Source organism: Rhineura floridana, chromosome 6 (genome assembly GCF_030035675.1).
Source record: "Rhineura floridana isolate rRhiFlo1 chromosome 6, rRhiFlo1.hap2, whole genome shotgun sequence".
NCBI classification, from domain to species: domain Eukaryota; kingdom Metazoa; phylum Chordata; class Lepidosauria; order Squamata; family Rhineuridae; genus Rhineura; species Rhineura floridana.
Genome location: NC_084485.1, coordinates 50620177 through 50638232, shown reverse-complemented (window position 1 = coordinate 50638232; position 18056 = coordinate 50620177). Strand labels below are relative to the sequence as shown.

General features: G+C 43.2%; 1 protein-coding gene across 9 annotated transcripts in view; it reads right to left on the bottom strand.

Moving 5' to 3' along the window:
• Positions 1–18056, bottom strand: part of PPFIA4 (PTPRF interacting protein alpha 4) — a 175864-nt gene that overhangs the window by 78325 nt on the left and 79483 nt on the right. The window lies entirely within an intron of this gene.

Sequence of the window (18056 nt, the reverse complement as noted above, 5' to 3'; positions counted from 1 at the left end):
GCCTTCCTCTTTTTCTACTCCTTTCTGTTTTCCCCAGCACTAGTGAATCATGTCTTCTCATTATGTGTCCAAAGTATGATAACCTCAGTTTCATCATTTTAGCTTCTAGTGATAGTTCTGGTTTAATGTGTTCTAACATAACACCCAATGATTTGTCTTTTTCACAGTCCATAGTATGTGCAAAGCTCTCCTCCAACACCACATTTCAAATGAGTTGGTTCTTCTCTTATCCACTTTTTTCACTGTCTGACTTTCACATCCATTCATAGAGATCGGAAATACCATGGTCTGAATGATCCTGACTTTAGTGTTCAGTGATACATCTTTGCATTGGAGGACCTTTTCTAGTTCTCTCATAGCTGCCCTCCCCAGTTCTAGCCTTCTGATTTCTCGACATTGTCTCCATTTTGGTTAATGACTGTGCCAAGATATTGATAATTCTTGACAAGTTCAATATCCTCATTGTCAACTTTAAAGTTACATAAATCTTCTGTTGTCATTACTTTAGTCTTCTTGACATTCAGCTGTAGTCCTCCTTTTGTGCTTTCCTCTTTAACTTTCATCAGCATTTGTTTCAAATCATTACTGGTTTCTGCTAAGAGTATGGTATCGTCTGCATATCTTAAATTATTGATATTTCTCCCTCCAATTTTCACACCTCCTTCATCTTGGTCCAATCCCGCTTTTCGTATGATATGTTCTGCACACAGATTAAACAAATAGGGTGGCAAAATACACCCCTGTCACACACCCTTTCCAACTGGGAACCAATCGTTTTGTCCATATTCTATCCTTATAGTAGCCTCTTGTCCAGAGTATAGGTTGCACATCAGGACAATCAGATGCTGTGGCACCCCCATTTCTTTTAAAGCATTCCATAGTTTTTCATGATCTACACAGTCAAAGGCTTTACTGTAATCTATAAAGCACAGGGTGATTTCCTTCTGAAATTCCTTGGTCCGTTCCATTATCCAACGTATGTTTGCGATAAGATCTCTGGTACCTCTTCCCTTTCTAAATCCAGCTTGGACATCTGGCGCTTCTCACCGTTTATGGTAAGAGACTTTGTTGAAGCATCCTGAGCATTATTTACTTGCATGGTAAACAGCAGGTAAAGCACTTCATTCCAATTACTTAAGCAGTGCTACATACCAGCAGTGAAGTGCATCTTCTGGACAAAGGACAGCTTGAGGATCACATGCCAGCTGGTGCTCTTGCTATACACAGATCACAGTACTATAGATAGAGTTCTTTTTGGTTCCCACATACAACATAATTTGCAACACCCTCTTTAAAAATACACAGCATGGCCACCTGCCTTTCTGTCAGCAAAACTCAGATACTGTTCAACTGAGCACGATAAAGAAATTTGCAGGAGCTTCTTAATTTTTATCTTGAGGTTAGCTTTTGCTTTCATTTTGGAGCATTCCTAAAATAATTTCAGCTTTTAAGAGTTCCAAGCTAAGGGGTCTTTAGGTGGGGTAAAACAGTTTTAATACTAGCTCCCTCAGTCATGTAGAAGATGTTTGCACTGGAAAATTCCCTGCCTATCTTCCTCTCTAAAGCTCTGTGTATTCTGCATCAGATAACTTACTTATTATGCCATTCCTATACTGCTTAATGTATAAAAATATCTCTAAGCAGTTTACAGAAAACCAAACAGACAAACGTTACAACACAGTGTTACATTTAATAGCAATTTGTATTAATGTAAACGGATATCAGTTCCTTCTCCTTCTGACACACCTCTCCTCCCAGCCTCCTTACTCTCACCCAGGACTCCATGTAATCACTGTGGCTATCACCCAGGATCCAAACATGGCTTACCCCCAAATTTCAAAACAGAGAGGATTCCTGGAAACAGCTGACATCATGCTAGGCTGCAGTCCAATACACACTTACCTATGAATAAGTCCCATTGATCCCTATGGAGCTTACTTCTAAGTAGACATGTACTGGATTGCAGCCCTAGTGTCTCGGTCTTGCCTTGTTTTTATGGGCAGGCACCAAGGCCGATGGCATTTCCTCAGGCTGTCCACAGCTGCGTCCCATTCAACAGTCAGCTGCACCCAGTTCCAGGCTACAGCAAATTTAGTTTGGCAAGTTTCCAAGGGAGTCCCAAGGACGGTAAATAGGACACCCCTGCACTCACAGCTTTTGCTCTGGCCCCTGTACATCTCTTTTCCTCCAGCTGCTGTTCTTTACTTCTTAGTCTAGGCCTCTTTGCAGATTATTGATACCTGACGCACAAACTCCACACAGCATCACTAAGGAACTGGTGTGTAGGCCACAGACCAAGGAACCTTGTATTAATTCTAAGACAGAATTAAGGAGGACAGCCAGACAGGTTATCACTTGTATACCACTACGTTCAATACATTTTCCTCACCTCTCCTGCCATATCCAATGTCTTGTTGAAAGGAGTTTACCAAGTAGTAATATCTTAGCTATTTAAGACACAAATCCTATTATTTGCCCTGAACATTTGAGATGGTGTGGGCTGCAAACTTGAATAAAAGTAAATCAAAGTGTAGTTGCTCCAACCAGAGAGCAATGTCAAAGACGCCCTTCAAGCCATCCTTCACAATGATCATGAAGTTTATGTTTCCCACAAAAATATTCAATAGCTACCATTTTGCCTTTTATAAGAACAAGGACATGTGCGGGCTCATTTGTTACAAAAGTTGCTGTGATGTCTGTGCAAGGGATGTAGAACCTCCTTGGTAACACATGCACACCAAATTAGGTGGCAAGGAAGAAGGCTAAGGAAATTAAAATAATGGCAGACACTCCCAGCCAGCCAGCCTTTCTTCATTTTCCCTTCTATAAACTAGAGGCCTTACCAAAGTAAATTCCAACTGGAAAATTCTAACAGCTGCAGGGATTACTTCTGAAAGGGCAAGGCTGAACCAGAGTTCAAAACAGGCAACTAAAATAGGAACTGTGCCAAGATCCTACCCATGTGAAACGCTTGATGAAGCATCCTCTGCAGCCAGTCTTGAATTGAGGTTTTATCACTGGCAGAGTACTTGAAATAGCTTGAAGGAAACTGGGTGGGTCTGTCTCTATGATTCCTGAGCTTCAGAATACAAACAAGGGAACAGTATTTATACGGTCAGCTGAATTATTGCTGCTTCATAGTTCTGCATATGAATTAAGATATTATAGTAAGAGAAGAAAGGCTCCTGCTGTACATCTTGATTTTCACTGAGACACTAGAGGCATAGCCTGGATACATGCATATTAAACGTAGCACTCTGTAAGGGGATTCAGACAAGTTAATGGAAAATGTAAATACTTGAATCCAATAAACCCCATGTTAATTTTAATATTCCAGTCTTTGAATAGTAGATATTAGCTAAAGATTTCATCATCTGCCTATACAGAGAAACCAGCATTCCAGCTTACTTTCAGAACGACTAAGAAACATAATCCAGAAAGAAACTATGTAAGTGAAGGAGCTGTACTACACATGCAGGAGCAGAGTTGATTCTCAATACTGAGTCAGTAGCAGCAGGAGGCATTTTTAGCCCTTTTCTCAATGGTGTCTGTGTGCATCCCTTATATAAGTGAATGGCTGCCCAAAGACACAGAGAAAGTAACCCTTGCAATATACAATTTCTCCACGGACACAGACACCGATCATCATGGCAGGCATTATGCTAGCTATTTATTATTATTTATTACATTTGTATACCGCCCCATAGCCAAAGCTCTCTGTGAGGTTTACAATAATTAAAAATATCAAAAACAAAATATACAAATTTAAAAACACTTAAAAAAACAATTAAAAAACACATGATGTGGCTAAAAAAAGCAAATGCTATTTTAGGCTGTATCAACAGAAGTATACCTTCCAAATCGCATGAAGTATTGGTTCCCCTCTATTCGGTACTGGTTAGGCCTAATCTTGAGTACTGCAACCAGTTCTGGACACTACACTTCAAGAAGGATGCAGACAAACTGGAACAGGTTCAGAAGAGGGCAATGAGGATGATCAGGGGACTAGAAACAAAGCCCTATGAGGAGATACTGAAAGAAATGGGCGTGCTTAGCCTTATGATGCTTTTAGAGAAGAGTTATAGTAATGAGTTCCATTAGCAGAAATAGGAAGGGAGAACTGGACTATATCCACTGCAGCCCTTTTCCAAAATCCATAAGCCATCCCTTGAATACCTTGTCACTAAAACTAACAGTGTATGATTTTATACGCTTTCTTGAAAAGGCTCAAGCAGCTTTCATAAAGCATTCAGTGGTTTCCCATCAAAGCACTGACAACTAAAACATTGGATGGTCCATTCCTGGAAGTGGATGGATCTGGATCATTTTCTGGTAACTCTGGAGGAATTACTAGCTAATATGGCTGGCAGTTCCGTCAAACCCCTAATGCAGCCTGACCCAACCTGGTGCCTCTGGATATTTTGGACTCCAACTCCAATCAACCCCAGCCAGCACAACCAATAGCCAGGGGTGATAGAAGTTTTCCCAAACGTCTGGAGGGCACCAGGTTGGGGAGGGCACCAGGTTGGGGAAGGCTACCCTAGTGGTTCTTTGAAATCTAGAGGTGGCCCAGGTTGAAGACATGATTAGTTGTACATGCCATCTCCTTGATATTCTGATCTGCTGGTAGCGATAAGGCAGCTGGGAAGACAATGTGAACACAAAGGGAGAAAAACATAAATCTGACAACCACAGGTATATGGGAAGGTTTATAGTCAACTAGCAACAGGCCTTTGAAATGTCATGTTCTGTGTCATGGGTGGGAGGGGAGAGTAGGCTGAAGTGACGATTCTAGCTTCCATCATTCTCCCCAGCAGTATTTCTCCCCTCCACACACACACACCACAACCACCACTACCAACAGAAATATTCCCTGGGTTTTTTCCTTCCCACCCATCCAGTATTTCCTGATTGCCTCTCCCCCAACCTGTCTTTGCATTTCTCTAGCACTCTCCCCATCACCCTTGGCTTACTCTCCCAGATTCCCCCTCACCAAGTATTCCTCTGATCCCCCTTTCTTCTCCCATGCCATTCTGGCTCTCTTCCCCCCTGCAACTCCTCAAATGCAGTGCTTTACATTTCCTCCCTGGTGACTTCAGACATAAACAAACTGTACTCTTCCCTGCATAACCATATCCTAGTCACTAGTTACCCTAAGTGTGATGGAATGCTGCACACTTGCTTTTATGATTTAGATTAAGATAGACAAACAAGTCCCAATTGATCAGTATCCCATCTTGTATATTAATTTTTTAGACTGTGAAGTCTCCTGTGAAATGAGAAAGGAAAGGAGATCTCACCTTTGGTATGAAGTCTGAATTTGTTGAGAATAGATACACAAAGGGATTAAAGCAAGAGACAAACTTTCCTTTAAACTTACCAGCTATTTCTCTGGGCCTTGCATGGCAACAGTGAGTATATGCAGCTTGTTGTATGCTTAAATTGAATGCTTGGCTCACACAAAGAGTTAGGAATCCTGCTTACCGCTGCTTGCTTTCATGCTTTAAATGGAACAGTGCTAAAAAGTGACACTTGGGTGTCTCAAGAACTATGAAACACAGGTTCATAGGCTCAGCTCTGCTCTATTCAATACACATTTACAAGAACTCCGATGCCTTGAGCATAAAGAAAAGTAGCAGCACAATCCTGATCCAACTTAATAGACTGAGATTCTATGCCTATCTGCAACCATCCGTGCCACTTGTGTGAATAGTTGTCCTGATATGGAGTGGCAGCTTCAGAGCCTATCATCTGCACCACAGGTTCATAGACCTGAAGCTGCACTAAGAGCCAGAGGGTCCACCTGCTCCCTGAAGAAATGATATTTATTCCTATTTCCTACTCTTCGTTAGTAAGCACAGAGCTGTTTATATGGGGCTCGCTTCGATCTTCCATCTCGTCACTATAGGAAGGATACTCTACCTAAACCATACATGCTGCTTTTTTCCCCCGTTTTGAGGAAGGAAGCCTCTGGAACATGCTGCCTGGGAAGACTGCAATCACCTAACTTAGAAGGAAGACAACAAAAAAAAGGTTGCAGTGTTTTAAGAGATTAACTAGTTTAATATGGCATGAGCTTTCATTCAATTAGATGACAATTTGGGAGATTTATTATAATTTTAAAGCTAAATGCCACCTTTTAATCTTATGTTGTCTGGTCACACTGGGATCATGTTAGAATGAGGTTGTCTTGTGAGTATATTTACTATGTTCTTCCTCCTCAAGTTACTAAAATCCCTTACAAGCTTATCCTTTTTCCAACAGACATTTTAGGCTGCCCATTTGCTACTGGGCCAAGTTAAAGGTTCTAGTTTTGGTGTACAAAGCCCTATACAGCTTGGGACTAGGATACCTGAAAGGCCGTCTTATCCCTTATACACTCAGTCAATCACTGCACTCTGCAGGTGAATCCGGATACCATCTTATCAGGAGGTCTGTTCTGCACAATATAGGAAATGGACCTTTAGTGTGGCGGCACCTCCCGTGTGGAATTCCCTCCCCTTAGATATTAGTCAGGCGCCATCTCTGTTATCTTTTTGGCGCCTATTGAAGACTTTCCTCTTTCAACAAGTCTTTTAAGTTGAGACTTATCCCAGTCTGCATCTGTGTTGGAATTGCTTTTTAATATGTTCTTAAATTTTCTTTTTTAAAATGTTTTTAATCTTAGAAGATGTTTTGATAGCTTTTTTAAGTAACATTTTTGAAGATGTTTTGTTTTAATGTGTTTTAAAGTTTGTTTTTATGATGTTTTAATATTTTTAGTGCTTTTGTTTACTGTCCTGGGCTCCTGCTGGGAGGAAGGGTGGGATATAAATCAAACAACAACAACAACTTTAGATTAGACCTTGCAAACTTTATTCTCTCAACCCATGAATGGTAAATTCCACGGTCATAAACTTTTCAGATAAGACAGGATAAATGGACAGGATAAATGGATTAGAAAGTGAAACACGGATGCCTAATCTTGGCTCAACAACTCTTAAAAAGCTAGACTACTGAGAAACTTCAGAAGGCACAGAATGAGGTTGTTCAAGTATTAGAAAGCAATTAATTATTGGAAACTTTTTTAAAAAACTGAGCTTTACTTGATTCTAGTTTGCTTCTCAGGGCAGATGAAGGTATCAAGTTTAATTTATAAAACCACATGCGAGTTGGAAAGGCTAAGGAGTGTCTTGCCACACCTCATTCCTTGGAGCAATAATAGTAATATAACTTGTGATTTCACATGTAAACTTTAACAGGACATCACAATTATGTAAAGCGATTCCATTCATATCCATGAACCAAATACAATAATGACTGAAAATGTGGAACACTTTTTTCCAGATACAATTCTTAATTTTCCTGCTGACTTGCCATACTTTTTTAATGCAAAGAATTTAAGAAATGAAACTGGGTCCATCTGGGATATTAGTCTCATTTTAGGCATCTAATTGGAATAACTGTTTGTGCCAGGCATAATGTATCAAAATAGATGCAGAAGCAATCAGTGCTATTGACTGCATCACAGAATAATTAGTCCAACATGCTAATTTTCTTTTCTTTTAAAAAGAAAAGAGTGTCTAAATGGACAATAAGTCAGAATAGGACTTAAGAATGCCACCTCCCACTGGATCAGACCAAAGGTATGGCTAGACCAACATCATGTTTCTCACAGTAACCAACCAGACGCCTATGGAAAGCCCACAGGCAGGACATAAGGGCAATAGTTCTCTCCTGCTGTTGCTACTTATCGCTGGTATTCAGATGCATGCTACCTCTGATCTTAGAGGCAGCATGTAATGACCATGATTTGTAGCCTTATTATTGATGAATTTGTCTAATTCCCTTTTAAAAAACTGGGTTTTCCTACAACCTTAAGACAATTGCCTACCATGTGAGGAAAAAAGCCACTAGGTTTAGCTAGGAAAAGAGGAAGTGCAGTAAAACTTTTATATACTTCATGGACAAGGCCTATGTGAACAGTCACTTTCCTGATAGGTGTCTTGACAGAAGAAAAATGAGACCATCAGCTGCAAATCAATCCATGTTGCTAATCACATCTCAATTCAAACTATTTAGGCCTGCAGAGCAGGGGCATCACTAGGGTGGTGCGGCAGGTGCAGGCCGCACCGGGTGACACCCAGAGACGGGGTGACACCAAGAGCCGACCCCCCGGCAGTGCGCCCTTCACAAACTCAGCGGCCTCCATCTATTTCAAGGCAACGATATGGCTGCAATCCTATTCACCGTAGAGCGAATGTGTGCATATTAGACAGGCAGAGAGACCGACAGACCGACTGGCGGGTGAAAGGCAACCGCGGAGAAAAGTGGGCCCGGGTTAGCTGTGGTAGGCCAACGCAACCTCATGAGAAGCCCTTGACTGCGACGCCTGCTTTGGGCATCGTTGGGGGAAGGAAGGGGCGGGAACAGGCAGTGGCCGACGGAGAAGCGAGAGATCCCCGGGAGGCTGCCGACAAGGGCAGCACGAATGTGGCCGGCAGCTGACTCGCGTTGGCAAGGGAGACCCCCCTCGCAGCACGCCTGAAGGCCACAAAACGATCTCAGCCCCGCTTCAGCGCAGCGTCTCCGCTGCCACGCCGAATGTGAAACCTGGAAGCATCTCTGAGATCTCCCCCGCGACCTGAACAAGCCCAGGCCCTGTCCATTCCCCTCGGACCAAAAGGCGAATATCGCTGCAGGCAGGAGTTTGGAGGGTTCAGTGCCGCTGCCCCATTCAAAAGCTCCACGTAGGTAGGAAAAAAGCATGCCAGGGAAACGGGGGAAGCTGATCCTCCCTAACAAGTTAGCTTTTTTCAAGCTTTTTTCAAGCAAAGAAAGTGGCCATTATTTCTTTATGCATTTATTTACCGAGTAGGCCATATGAGGAGTCCAAACATGTCGATCTCCACCTGCAGGCCAGAGTAACGTAGCTTAGGAAAGCCATATGGCTGGATTCTACTAATGGTCTAGGAGAGCCTAAAGGGCTGCCCCAAAACATTTTGCTACCTGAGGCAGAAAAAAAGGGTGCCCCCATCCTTCCCTAAGGTGCCCAATACCCAAGGCTAGTTATTTGGCACTTGTGGTGCAAAATCCCACAACTGAGGCTGCCTTCACATCATACCCTTAACACACACCCCACAAAAATCCTAGTGGGAACTGTAGTTTGCCCCTCACAGAGCAACAATGTCCAGCACCCTTAACAAACTTCAGTTCCCAGGATTCTTGGTGGGGTGGGTGTTTTGAATGTACTGTAAAGATACGGTGTGCAGGCAGCCTGTCTTTCCACCTCCCTGGCAGTTGCAATATGCAAGCATAAACAAATCACAAATGTCTGTCTTTTCCTAAGGCCCAGAACTACCTCTCTCTGCTTAATAATAAATAATAATAATAATAAAATTTTATTTATGAGTCGCCTATCTGGCCGAATTAACGGTCACTCTAGGTGATGTACATTTACATAGTAAAATCCAATAAAAACCAATGAAAACCAAAACAGTAATTAATATACCAATATTAAAAGCAACCTACCCTAGAGATCCCATAGGCCTGCCTGAACAGCCAGGTCTTCAAGGCCCAGCAGAAACCTATCAGGGAAGGGGCATGGCGAAGATCAAAAGGAAGGGAATTCCAGAGGGTAGGGGCCACAATCGAAAATGCCCTCTCTCTCTGGTCTGTACCAGCCTTGCTATCTTAACTGGTGGGACCGAGAGAAGGTCTTGTGTGGCTGATCTCGTCAGGAGGCATAATTGGTGATGCTGGAGGCGCTCCTTCAGATAAACTGGGCCGAAACCGTATAGGGCTTTGAAGGTCAGCACCAACAACTTGAATTGGGCCCGGTAAACAACTGGTAGCCAGTGTAGATCTACTAACACCGGAGTGATATGATCACGGCGGCGGCTGTTCTTAATCAAACAAGCCGCCGCATTCTGTATCAGTTGTAATTTCCGGACCGTTTTCAAGGGTAACCCCACGTAGAGCGCATTACAGTAGTCTAAGCGGGAGAAGACCAGGGCATGTATCACCCGTGGGAGCAGATGGGCAGGAAGGTAGGGTTGCAGTCTCCTTATCAGATGTAATTGATACCAAGCTGCCCGGCTCACTGCCGAGACCTGAGCCTCCATGGACAGCTGGGAGTCAAGAATGACCCCGAGGCTGCGGACCTGGTCTTTTAGGGGCAATTTTACCCCATTGAACACCAGGTCTATATCCCCCAACCTGCCCCTGTCTCCCACGAGCAACACCTCGGTCTTGTCGGGATTTAGTTTCAGCCTATTCCTTCCCATCCATTCACTTACGGATTCCAGGCACTTGGAAATGGTGTCCACTGCCAACTCTGGTGAAGACTTAAACGAGAGAGCTGAGTGTCATCCGCATATTGGTGGCACCGCAGCCCAAATCTCCTGATGATGGCCCCCAGCGGCTTTACATAGATGTTGAATAGCATGGGGGAGAGGATAGAGCTCTGTGGCACTCCACAATTGAGAGGCCAAGGGTCTGAAACCTCATCCCCCAATGCTACCCGTTGGTGCCTGTCTGAGAGATAGGAACGGAGCCACCGTAAAACAGTGCCCCCTATTCCTAATCCCTCCAGGCGATCTAAAAGGATACCATGGTCAACGGTATCGAAAGCCGCTGAGAGATCCATGAGGACGCGGAAGGTGAATTCTCCCCTATCCAACGCCCTCCTCATATCATCCACCAGGGCGACCAAGGCTGTTTCCATTCCATGTCCAGTCCTGAAACCCCATTGGAATGGATCTAAATAATCTGCTTCATCCAAGTGTGTCTGTAACTGTTCAGCCACCACTCGCTCAATCACCTTGCCCAGAAATGGTAGGGCCAGTTCTGTGAGTAGGGTGGCCATGGGTCCTACTTTACACAGCACAGTTCTCTCTTTTGAAGGTGTCCTGTGTTTAAGGGCTGTCCAGTTCAAGTCTGGTTCAAAGATAAGGTGCCATAAAAGGGGGGCAAGCAGGAGCCTCGAAGCTGCCCATCCATAGTTAGCAGTGTTGCTGTGTGTAACTGTGTTGCTAAATTTCGTTTAAAGCAGCACAACAGCAAGCAGAAAGTAACAGATGTTGAAATGAGAGTGTGTCAGCATGTGCATGCGTTTGCCTAAGAAAGAAGGCTTTTACCCTGCATCAGTATCACTGAGACTTGAGACTTAGTAAAATAAGAAAGCTTGTGGGTTGAGGCTGCATGGGGCTAAAGGTGTGGCTAGAGAGGAGACCTCTTGGTTGCTAGGCTATACCTGTCCTTTGATCTCCTGCTGTCTCTTCCTTCCTGCTAGACTGATATGCAAAGAATGTTGATCCCTGTTCCTTCCGGCCTTCCACCAGTTTTCTTTCTCTCGAGAGGGGAGCAGACATCTTTCCTTTGTCTCTCCTCTCAACCAGCATGAGGGCTAGCACTGGGACCAGTGCCGGCTGCTCCAGCATAGCTAGTTAGCTAGATATAGAACTCTTTCCTATCAAGCATGTACTTCCAGAATAAAGTAGTTCTTTCTTATTTTAAAGCTTAAAGTCTCTGTCTGACTAATTTACAGGGAAGGTAGAATCTTAGCAAAGATTCAAACACACACACATAAGCTCGCTCAAAACTCTCCGTTCCGCTACGCAACTCTGCAGGGTCCTACAGGACGTTGGGCCCAACGTCCTATAATTTATAGAAATACATAGTAGATAGAAAGGCATACCTAGTTCTAACTAACTATCTAAGTTGGAGGTGTAACACCCAGGTGTAGGAGTTAGCCCTATGGCTTGGAGAGAGCAGAGACAAAAGGATGTCTCCTCTCTCCTGGACAGTCCGGACAGTCAGAGAAGAAAAAAGTGGAAAGGGCAGAAGGAGGAGGGGCAGGTAAGCTTCCCTAAAGACATCACAGTCTAGCGACAGAAGGAAGTCAGTCAGAGCATCCTATGGGCTGTTAAGTCAGGAACAGCAAACAGCCCTACTCTTCCATAGGATAGGTACTTTGGTTGTCGTTTTACATTTATTTATTTAATCTAGTTATTTGTTATACTCCCAGGGAGGCTTACAATAAAAAAATCAAACTTACATCTGAAATGGGAACTGTGGTTTAATGTCTGTTTACAAACAAGGACCTGAAAGGTCACAATGAAACATAAAGAAGCTGGTGAATACTTAAGAGTGCTGTTTTAATGTCATAATTAAAGGACTTTGTCAACTTACCCTTAAGAGCTAATTTACACCCAATAACAACCCCACTGCAACCATCACAGGGCGATGTGAGGCTACATGGGCTGATGGCCCGGCATTGCATATTAACCTGATGCCTTCACATGGATGCTGTGCTCACTGGTGACTGCTACACTTTCCAATATAGTGGGAGTTACTTTTGCAGGCACTGTCATGTAATTGCTATGATTTTCAGGTTCAATGTCTCTGTGGAAGTGCCTTTTCACTGAAGTGGTGTGTCCCTCAGAACATAGTGTTATAGGATTGTGGGGTTGAGATGGATGATTTCTGTGAATCTCTATCCACAGGCCCACACATTTCAGAATCAGGCATGAGGCGGCACTAATCATTCATCCATTGGCGATCACTCATGGCAGAGTAAGATTGTCTTCCAATCTTCCATCCTGTGAGAACAGGATGCTGGACTAGACGGGCCACTGGCCTGATCCAGCAGGCTCTTCATATGTTCTTATGTTCTTATTTGCAGAAGAAAGTGCTGGAGAAGCACTAGAACCAGCAGAACAGTGAGTGCTTTTCTACCCTGTATCTCACTGCTAGGCTGAGCATGTGGTTTGCATGCAGAAGGTCCTGGGTTTAATCTTTTGCATGTACTTGTGAAAGGGAAAAATAGTGTAGGTTGTTTGTGTGACGATCCCACAGCTGGCTCTGTGTGTCTGTGTATGGAGAACTATTTGCGATCTACCATGGGACAGTCAAGGCTTTCTGATCTTGCGATATTATCCATTGAAAATGAGTTGGCGAAAGGCATTGATTTCGATGAAGTGATTCACAAGTTCGCAGCTTTGAAGGCCAGGAAAGGAAAGTTCTGATTTAGTCGAGATGTTCACTAAGTGCTGAAATGTTTCTGTATTTGTTCCTGTTTATTTTTTTGGTATTATTTCATTTATGAGTATATTTCGATATGTATTTGTCTACAACTTCTACATTATTTGGGCAGTTATTGATTATGCAAACCTAATCCATTAATGTATCTCATGTAACAGTAAAGCTTAATGTTAAAATGAACATAATTTTGATGTAGTTCTAAACGTTTTTACTTCGAATTCTATTGTTTTCTTACCGAATTTTCACTTTAACCACATGAGACTATGTATAAATGTAAATATATTTAGGCTGTGTGTATGATATTGTAATTTAAAGGTGTAATTTTAATTTTGCTAGTTGTTTATGTCACTATTATTGCTATTACATTCAGTGATATACAGGAATTACGATTTACGAGTAACATTAGTACAAAAACATTACTAAGGATTCTGTATGGTCTGGTACGGGAGGAGGTCCATGGGGGTGACACCATGAGTTGCCGCACCGGGTGACACCAACCCTAGCGATGCCACTGCTGCAGAGCAGGTAAAGGGGCTGTATTATTCCTCATGGGCACAATCCAGTTGATGCCTAGGATGGTCATATGAAGCTTTATACACATATGTTGCAGCAACACTGACCATGCTTCTGGAGGATAGTTTCAGCTCTTCTAAAGGTACAATCTGAAGCACTTTGAAAATATGCAAATTGTTTGACCAGAGACAATAGCAGGATATAAAAAGTGTACCTCATGGGCAAGGGCAGTTTTATTCCTAGTGTAGTGGTTAAGGTGCTGGACTATGACCTGGGAGACCAGGGTTTGAATCCCCACACAGCCATGAAGCTCACTGGGTGGCCTTGGGCCAGTCACTGCCTCTCAGTCTCAGAGGAAGGCAATGGTGAACCCCCTCTGAATACCGCTTACCATGAAAACCCTATTCATAGGGTTGCCATAAGTCAGGATCGACTTGAAGGCAGTCCATTTCCATTTTCCTCTGAAAGGGAATTGTCTGTTCACAGTCTGCCTAAGAGAATGCATACATACACAAAGAAAAGGAATGGGGAGTGTTCAGGGGGGGAAATGATTTCACATTTGTGGAAGATGTGAATTTTTAGGTATCAGCCATGCGTTTTGTCCATCAAATTTCTAGGAGCCTAGGTGACGAGACCCCCTGCAATTTTCTCAGACCTCATAGCAAGCTTTGGGGATGCCCTTAGGGTTATGGTAACTAGTTGCAAAAAAAAGCATCACTATGGAATAACTTCAGCCCCAAAGGATGACTCTAGTTAACATGGATCCTGCAATGTATAGAAAAGGTCTGGGCATTTTACCAGCGAGGGCGGCAGATAGCTCACTAAGCAGCTTCAAACAGCAGGGGAGTTCTGTATGCTCATACTTACTCAACCATTTTCCACTTCTAAATTCTCTACATGCAGCTTTCTGTTCATTCAAGTGAGTTAAGACAAACAGCGCCTCACTTGAAACAACTCTAAATCAGTAGCTCCCAAAGTTCAAGTGCTCCTTAGCATGTAGACAACAAACTTTTCATATAAGGCCAAGCTCTGTTCCCAGCAACCCTCTAGGAAATATTGCCTCTCTCAACTGTTGGTAACATTACAGATAGCACTAACTATGACCAATATACTATTACCCCCCATAAAGACCTTTGGAGCAGCCTATAGCACTGTTATTTTCATTCTTTAACAGAAACAAAAATGAATATGATTTCACGTCCACAGATAAAGCAACTCCTGAAAGTAGCAGAACTGGGAGAACAGAAACTGCTTGTGGAGGTTCAGACAGGCTTGAACACTTGCTTCACAAGCCTGGAGTATTTCCATCTACCAAGAAAGGTGAAGAGCTATGGTGGGCAGGCACTGCAAGGGGTATCCTGCTTACCCGATACATAAACATGCTGAAATTAATGCCATTGGATAGATGGATGGTTATGGATTTGTTCCCTGTATTCATACCAGCTTGATCTGTAAATCCATGGCTCTGCTAGGCTGAAGGGATAGCAGCAACTAAATCCAGACATGAAAGGCAGAGGCAGCCTAGGTTCCATGTCCTGCGGCAGACACTGGTGCGTGAGGTTCAAACCAGCAGGAAGTTGCTTCTTGCAGAGTCTGTCTGCCAGGAAGGAGAAGGAGACCTGGGTACTGGAATAGCATCAGCAAAGCACTTATCAGGAGGCGGCATTTGCAGCACATAGAAATTCCCCATCTGTTGCCTGTGCTAATCACATCCCATTTCAAGATCTAGGGGAGGCAGCAGTGCAACTTGGTAAGGGAGCAAAAAAGCTACAAGCAGGAGTTGGGAGCTGTGAGAAGCCAGTGGCCTCCCCCAGAGGATCTCACAGATGCACAAAGTCCCTTTGCAATGACCTAGTTTATTCTGCATTGCTTGCATGTTCTCTATACAGAATGTTTGAGGGAGAGGAATTGAAGCAAGAGCAGAGAGTAAATCTGCATAGCCCCTTAATCCAAGCGGCTGCAGAGCCCAAGAGGCGTAATCCTCCCTCGGCTGACCTGGCATGCCTTCTGCCCAGCTGCTCAACAATGGATGCGTACAGACACCAGAGCTGGGGCACTCAATCCAAAAAGTGGGTACAGAGCATGGGAAGGCACAAAAGGGCATGTGTGTGAAAATCAGCTGGGGCATAGTCCATTTAGGGCCAGGGCACCTCTGACCAGCTTGAAATTTATTGGATCTGGCTGACCCAGCTGGGAGTTTGCCAAGGACACAAGGTCACTCAGCTCAGTGAGGAAACAGCAAGACTGAAATGTGTCAGGGCCAGAAGGTTCCTATACTGGGTTTGTAAGCAGCCTGGCTGGCTGAGTGCTTAGCTCTCCTTCCCTTGTCAAGCTCTTGCAGTTGTTGTTGTTGTTGTTGCTCAGCTGAACATGAAGCAACCTGGGGTTGGTAGCAATATAAAGCAAGATTTTTTTTTCTTTTCGGGTGGAGTCTTCTCCTTTCTAAGAAAAAAGGCCCTCCCCCTCTCACTACAAGCCAGAAAGTGAGCTACCACACCCTTGGCTAAGCTCTGTAGTGCATGTTGTGAGGCCTAGCCTCTCAGGTTGGGGTACATGGTTGGCCTGCTAAATGATCTCGTCTGAATGTCTACCAAGGTTAATCCAAACCCTGAGTTCTTTTCTGGTTCAAGATGTACATGTGAAGCTCAGTGCCTTGGACATAGTATTGGTAACACCCACTTGTACTGTTTTCAGAGGATCTCTTGCCCCAAATGTAATCACATTGCTTAAGAAAATCTTTGTTCTAACCACACATGTACTATTAAGTGCATGAAACATTGTGACAACTACATTTAGGAGTGGTTTATCTTCATGCCCAGAAGCTACAACTGATAGGAATGCTTAGACCACCAATAGCCAAACATGTGCCTTCCAGATGTTTCTAGACTACAACTCTCACCACTGGCCATGCTGGCTGTGGCTGATGGAAGTTATAGTCCAACAACATCAGGAGGGCACCATGCTGGCTACACCTGGCTTAGACAATAACATTCCGCCTCTGTTAATTTTATATTTATTAATTAATTATTTGCTTTATATTTGTATAGAGAGTATGTTGGATTTTATACTAGATTCTTGCAATGCTTAAAAACTGCAGGTGTTCCTAGTGGCAAACAGTCTAGGTATATGGGATAACTTCTGAATCAAGCCAATGTCAAATTGGGGGAGGGGGGTCTCTGTGCTACAATTTTTACTCATCCTATGAGCAAAACTATAATGCGTGTGGGAGAACTGGAGTGCTTGGTCTTAGACAGCATTGATATAGTGGGCATAACGGAAACCTGGTGGAATGGAGAAAATCAGTGGGATAAAGTTATCCCTGGATATAAACTATATTGGAAGGACAGGGAAGGACATATTGAAGGTGGTGTCGCTCTACATGTAAAAAAGGAATTGAATCCAGAAAGCTATGAACCCCAAAAGAGGCAGACTCCTCCACAGAATCGTTATGAGTGGTGATACCAGGCCCCAAGAGTAATTTAGTACTGGGACATTCTATTGTCCCCTGGAACAAAATGCTCAGGGAGATCTTGAGATGAAAAATGATATTGAGGAAGCATCCATACTAGGAAATGTTGTAGCAATGGGTGACTTCAACTACCATCACATAGACTGGCTACATATGTGTTCCAGTCACAACAAAGTAGTACATTTTCTAGATCCCCTAAATGACTGTGCCCTGGGGCATTTGGTCATGGAACTGACCAGAGGGCCAATGATCCTAGACTTAATTTTAAGTGGTGCCCAGGACCTGGTGTGAGACGTGTTGGCGAACTGATTGTGAGCAACGTCTATATTGGAATTAAATTAAACATACATGTAAATGGCCAATTGCCAAGAAAATCCAACACAGTCACATTTGACTTCAAAAGAGGACATTTCTCCAAAATGAGGGGATTAGTAATAAGAAAAGTTGAAAGGCAAAGTCAAGAGGGTTAAATCACTCCAAAATCCTTGGGAGTATATACCACAGATAAGGAAAGGCACCACCAGGGCAAAGTCAAATAAGTTATTAGAGGCAAGAAGATCTCCTTCAAAAAATGGAAGTCTTGTCCAAATGAGGAAAATAAAATAAACACAAACTCTGGCAAAAGAAATGTAAGACAACAATAAGGGATGCTAAACAAGAACGTGAGGAGCACATTACTAAAAACATAAAAACAACAAAAATTCTTTTAATACAATCAAAGCAGGAGACCATCTAGGGAGGCGGATGGACCCTTGGATGACAAGGGAGTCAAAGGTGTGCTAAAGCAGGATAAGTAGATTGCAGAGAAGTTAAATTAATTATTTGCAACTGTCTTCTCAGTGGAAGATATAGGGCAGATCCCTGTACCTGAACTAACTTTTACAGAAAGGGAGTCTGAGAAACTGAAGCAGAGAGTGGTGACGAGATATGACAATAGGCTTAATAGGAAAAATAAAAACTGACAAATCTCCAGGTCCAGATGGCATCCACCCGAGAGTTCTCAAACAACTCAAATGTGAAATTGCTGATCTGCTAACTAAAATATGTAACT